Source organism: Euleptes europaea, chromosome 5 (assembly GCF_029931775.1).
Source record: "Euleptes europaea isolate rEulEur1 chromosome 5, rEulEur1.hap1, whole genome shotgun sequence".
NCBI classification, from domain to species: domain Eukaryota; kingdom Metazoa; phylum Chordata; class Lepidosauria; order Squamata; family Sphaerodactylidae; genus Euleptes; species Euleptes europaea.
The window spans coordinates 97,271,068-97,277,527 of NC_079316.1; positions in this window are offsets into that span (position 1 = coordinate 97,271,068).

The window sequence follows — 6,460 nt, forward strand, 5'->3', positions numbered from 1 at the left end:
GCTGGTATATTCCCAGCATGTGTGATTGTAATGCCTGAAACGGACTGCTCATATACTCTTCTGTGTGGATCAGGCCTACTCTGCATAACAAATGACGCAAATGTAAGTAGATGCGCGTATATTTTTCTCAATAGCATGCATGTAGAAAAAAGGCTTGTATTGGGAGGAGGGTAGAGAAAGCAGATTATGAGGCATGATGCTTTCTCAATCATGTACAAACTGTTATGGGGAACGAAATCACCATCAGAATGCACATTTGTAAGATCAGCAGCTACAAATCCAGACATAACTGCTCTCTGGTGTCACCAAGAATATTCTACCATATATCCGTGGTTAGGGGCACTTGGATCACTGTAGCAATGCCCATGGATTATTACAATACAAAAAGATATTGTTAAAAGCAAGCCAAAATAGCAACAGATGTATAAAGGAAAGAATTATAAAACAGCTTGGTTTAATGGGAGCATTTGACCAGATAAATTCCTTTTTGGATAGAAAGGAATCCCTGCTATTTTACCTTCCCATTCCTTTTATCATACAGATCATTTCAAGGAAATTATGCTATTTTCCAGATTTTCTTTGTAGTTTCTCCTTTGCCATCCTCATCCTATACACAGAAGTAAATCCAGTTGTGTTCAGCAGGGCATAGGCCTTTTACATACGGGTTGTTTCCACTGGATAAGCTGCTCTCTTGATCCACAGTATTTGCTGTCGCATTCTCAAATCACTCTGCAAAGGGGCTTCCCCGCCCCCGAATAAATTCCCGTGGTACTTGGGATTACTTGGGAGTAAATTTCTGCATCACCAAGGAAAATGTGGAGAATCTGAACTAATGGGGGAGTGGGGACCAATATTGTCGTCTTTACATGGCTTACAACCCCCTTTTTTTAATTAGGCATGCGCTCTAGCAGTAAATCGCATGCATGCACTTTAGCGATAGATTGTTAGCAAAAAAGGCTCGTACATTGGCGTATGCATGATTCCCTCCCCCCTGCAAATACTGCTTTGCAATTGGCTGTAATAATAATTTATTAATACAGTCAAATCAGACCAGTAAATCAGACCCTTGACTGTATTAATGCAGTCAAACCAGACCCCTGTTGAGGACCACTGCACTTTTAGAGAGTGAACCAATACTTTTCTCCACGCATTGATGTTGGGTGGTGTGACTTTCATTCCTCCCAATTTTCGTTTTCTTCATTTTTGGTAAGTTTTTTTATTATCTTTGCTAGTGTTTAGTGTTAAAGATGTATAGGTCAAGGTGTGCTTATAAGCTTGGTCCATAGTTAGCATGGATTATATTTTTATGTGTATATTTCTACTGGGTTCGTCAATCAGCAATTAGTGCTTCAGTTCCCATATTCACAGAGATATTACTGTTTTCTAGCGTAATTGTTTTTATATTTTGCTTATTCAGTTGAGTTTTTTGAAAGTGGCAGACCTGGGCACTTTACGCACACACACTGTTCAATAGTAAGCAGAGTTACACCCTTCTGAGCTCATTGTCTTGGATGGACTCAAAAGGGTGTAATTTTGCTTTGGATTGCTCTGTAATTAATTTGTGGAATGCGCTGCTGCAGGATGCAGTGATGACTGCTAGTTTAATTGGCATTAAAGAGGGACCAGACAAATTATATGTTCAATAGTCCTATGTCTATGTACTCACTCATATGCTTAGTCCTTTTATCCCTTAGAAGCTCCTTGATCAATTGATCTTGAGCAGCATATATCTAGTGTTGGAGGGATATAAGGATTGAAACAAATCTTGCCACTGACAATGTAGCCTTGGGGTCCCTATCGGTTAGTAAATAAGGCATTATGTCAGTCACAGAGGCATTGGATTTGTATATTAAAAGGGGGGAAATATAGTGCGATCGAAGTTCCTCGTAAAAGCGGCATTCCAAAAGGGCATGGGCTAATGAGTCAATAGAGCCAGAAGAGCAAGGGCAGATCCTGTCTGAGTATGGTATATTCAGAATTCTGCCCTGCATTACCATAGAAGGGTTAGCATTCAATCTAGCCAAGCAAAAAGCTCTACAGAGATGAGGAGTTGTCAGATAATATGTATAGGCAGGCAGACCACGTGGAGGGGGTATTCCGAAGAACTGGGATGAACAGACGCGACGAGCACGAAAAGTAGTGCTGTTATAATCGAGCTCTTTAATGCGCTTTTTAATTTTGGTAAAAGCTTCAGTTTTCCCAAGACCTAATAACATATCCTCCAAGAAGCCCAACAACGACAGTGAAATCCATGGAATTGCTCCACAAGACCCTTCTTTGAGGCCTCATGCTCAACTGCCTTTAGGTCTGCAGTGCTAGATGCTTGAAACTTCTGCCAATAGTTTTAGAACACAGTGATTGAAATAATGCATGCTAAAGGATCAAGGATACTTTTTTGTTTTGTATATTAAGTACAAGTTAAATTAAGTGCATAAGCCTCTCCCATAAAACCATAAAACTTAGCAGCAAAGGCCCCTTCAAGTCTCTGCCCTGGGCCTGTTTCTTTTCTCACTAGCATCGGATCCCTATGGGGGGAGATCTGGGTTTGCGGACCCATGGGGGGGAACGGGGGGGCAGGAGACTGGGGTCCCGGCTTACAGGCTGCCTCGGCTGTTCTGGGGAGGCGGGGGCAATGGCGGGCAAGAGGTGGCTCCTCCCCTTCTGCCTCTGGGGGATCTGACTCCAGCAGGTCCAGGGAAGGACGAGGACGGCAACCCAGGAAGAGGTGTCGGATGTCCGGATCCACAAGGAGGGGAGGGCGGTGGAGCAGTGTTGAGCCGGACAGGGGGGTGTCCTCCGGTGAGTCATCTGATGGGGGATCTCATTGACAGTCACCTTTCGGGGGAGTGGCCCTCCGCCCGCAGGGATGGGGGGGGCGGCGGCACCTCGGGTGGGGGCAAATGAAGCCTCCATCGTGGGGGGACTTGCCAGCACACCAGTGAAGTTGGACACGCTGCGGCGGTGGCTGGCAGAGTACCCGAATAAGGGCGCGGCACAGTTCCTGGGGGAAGGTTTTGCTGAGGGTTTCCACATCCCATTTCAAGGCCACAGGGTAGCCATGCACTCGGGCAATCTGAAAGCCAAAGAATTGCCGGAAGTGGTTGCGGACAAAATACGTAAGGAGGTTCTGGCAGGTCGGGTGGTGGGCCCCTTTGACAGTCCTCCTTTGAACAACCTCCGGGTTTCTCCTCTGGGCGTGGTCCCGAAGAAGGCCCCCGGGGAATACCGACTCATACATCATTTGTCAATGAGGCCATCCCGCGGGAGTTTTGTTTGGTTCATTATGCCTCCTTTGACCAGGCAGTCAGGCTGGCCCAAGCGGGGAGCCAAGGGGCACTCATGGCCAAATGTGATATCAAGTCCGCCGGGCAGGGCTTTCTGTGCTCGCCTGGCCAGGGCCATCACCACCGGGTCTCGTCCTCATCACTGGGTGTGGATTACCAAGGGCATGAGAGCAGATTTAAAGGTGTGGGAGGCGTTTCTGAGCACGTTCAATGGCACGTTCCCTTTGGCAGGAGCGATGGGAACTCGGGGGTGCTTTGCAGGTGCAGTCGGACGCAGCCGGTGGGCTGGGGCTTGGTGTTTATTTCGACGAGCAGTGGTGTGCACAGCGGTGGCCCCCACAATGGGCGGCACTGGGCATCTCCTGGGACCTCACGTTCCTTGAGTTTTTCCCCATACTGGTAGCTGTTACCCTGTGGTCAGGGCAGTTTCAGGACAAGCGGGTGGGGTTCTGGTGCGACAACGAAGCCATGGTGAAGATCATTAATAAGCATTCATCTCGTTCTGAACAGTCCACAGGTTCGTTTTGACCTGCCCAGTTTCAAACATTTCCTTTTCAGCTAGACCTGTGTCCAGCGTGGATAACAAATTGGTGGATGCGCTGTCTTGCTTCCAGGTGGAAAGGTTCCGCACCCTGGCCCCAAGGGCGAAGCTGGGCCTGGGCAGGTTTCCAGAGGAGCTGTGGTCCCTTGGTGCAGAACCATAATGGAAGGGGTGTGTAACTCCGTCGCGCCATCTACCTTTCAGTCCTACACGGCGGCGGCCAACTCCTTCCTTGCCTTCTCGGCCAGGGAAGGGGATCCTGGAGGCCTCAGAAGAAATGGTCCTGCGATACTTAGCAGACCTGAGGGAGCACGGGTTGGCACCCAGGACCATGTTGGGTCACATGCCGGCCATTTCCTTTTTTAGTAAAGCGCATGGCTTCGCTGACCCTTGTGATTCCTTCATTGCACATAGAGCAGTGGAGGGTTGGAGACAGGTGAACCCGTGGCCGGCGGATAAGAGGAGACCTATTACCCTAGACATATTGTTGGGTCTGATTGCGATATTGCAGCAGGTCTGCTGGTCCCCTTTCGAGGCCATCCTGTTTGAGGCAGCATTTACCCTGGCCTTCTATGGAGCCCTTCGGGTGGGGGAACTGGTGGTGGGGTCCGCCAGGGATGGATCCGGCCGTGCACTGCAGTCTCAAGGTGTGACAGTCCGGAAACGGGAGGTGCTCATCAGGGTTGCGTGTTCCAAGACCGATCAGGCGGGTAAGGGGTGCATTCTGAGGCTTGGCAGCGCTCCTCGCAGGGTGCCTTGCCCGGTCAGGGCCACAAAAGCCTTTGTGGTGGTCAGACCAGCTGGGGACGCGATCTTTTTGAGGCATGTCGACGGTGTTCCGCTTACAAGGTACCAATTCACGGGTGTTATGCCCATGGGGTTGGCCAGGTTGGGGCTTACCCCAGGGGACTTTGCATGCCATTCATTCAGGATAGGGGCAGCCTCCACGGTGGCAGCAAGCGACCGATCGGAAGACAGGATTAAGGCAATTGGTCGTTGGTGATCCGCTGCATATAAAGCGTATGTCCGCCCGTTGGGGGACGCCCTCTAGCGCTGTGTTGGCGAACCTATGGCACGGGTGCCACTTCCGGCACGCGTAGCCCTCTCTGCTGGCACACGTGGTTCCTCCAAGCCGCTGGCCTTTCCGGCTCTGCCCTGCCCCGGATGGGGGAGGCTGTAGCCCAGGGGTGGGGAATCTCCGACATCATTGGCGGTGGCCCCCGGACCCTCCCACAGAAGCCGCCGCCATTGCAGCCGCTGGCGGGCCGGACTGGGTGGGGGCAGCTGTCAGCGGGGCAGGATTTTTTTTCTTTTTTCTTTTCCCCTTCTTGTCCCCCTTCCCTTCTTCCGCCTTCGCAGCTGGTGCCTGATTGGGGAAGGCTTCTGGGCCCTTGTCCATTCCCCCCTCTCCCCCCTTCTCCCCTTGCATGCCTTCCTGCGCGCCGCCCAGCTGGCTGGTGGGCCTGAGCCACACCACCGCATTGTTGGCCTTCCTTGGGCTGCTCTGCCTCTCCTGCCCCTTCACCCTTCCTCTCCCAGCTCCTTCTCCCTCACCCAGGACCTGCCCCAGCCCTCCATGGGTGTGTAGGTGCGGGGTAGGACACCGAGCCTTCGCGGGAAGGGTCTCCCGGCGCCCCGTGCGCTGCGGACTGTTCTGCGTGCACGCCCCCCACTTCTCTGCTGAGGGAGGAGGTGGGGGCCGTGTGTGTGTGTGTGTGTGTGTGAGAGAGAGAGAGAGAGAGAGAGAGAGAGAAAGCAGGAAGGCTTTTCTGTCTCTGGCCACTCAAGCATGGGAGGTTTTGCCTTGGATTTGCCGCTCTGTAGATGCACATTTCCCCCATCCAAATTCTCAAAACTCATCAGTAAGTCCCCATGCAGAGTTTTGAGAATCCAGATGGGGGAAATGTGCATCTGGAGAGTGACAAATCCAAGGCAAAACCTCCCATGCATAAATGGCCTCTTTCTTTCTCTGTTTCCCTCCGTCCTTTTCTTTCCCTACTTTTCTTTCTCTCCCTCGCTCCATTTCTTTCTCCCTTTCTCTCGATTTCTCTCTTTCTTTCTCTCTTTCTTTCTTTCTCTCTTTCTTTCTTTCTTCCTTTCTCTCTCTCCCTCCCCTTTCCCCCTCCCTTCCCTTTCTCCCTCCCTTTCCTTCCTTCCTTCCTTCCTTCTTTCCTTCCTTCTTTCCCTCCAGCGGCTTCTTCGGCGCCCTCTGGGTCTGTGCGGGCGGAGGGGCGTGCAGTCTATTCCACCTTTGAAGTGCCCACAAGCTATCCTCCAAACACCTTTCCATTTGTCTTGATATGTAGAGAGAAAACACTAAGGAACTAGTTTCCAATCTCCAGGTACTAGCTGGAGATCTCCTATTACAAGTGATCTCCAACCAATAGAGATCAGTTCCCCTGGAAAAAATTGCCACTTTGGCAATTGGACTCTATGGCACTGAAGTCCTTCCCCAAACCCCACCCTCCTCAGGCGCCACCCCAAAAACCTCCCACTCATGGCAAGGAGGAACTTGGCAACCCTAGCCTCTCCCTCTGGGCCCCCTCTGGGGGTGGTATTCAGGTTAAATTGCCGCATTGGCACTCGGCGATAAATAAGTGGGTTTGGGGTTGCAGTTTGGGCACTCGGTCTCTAA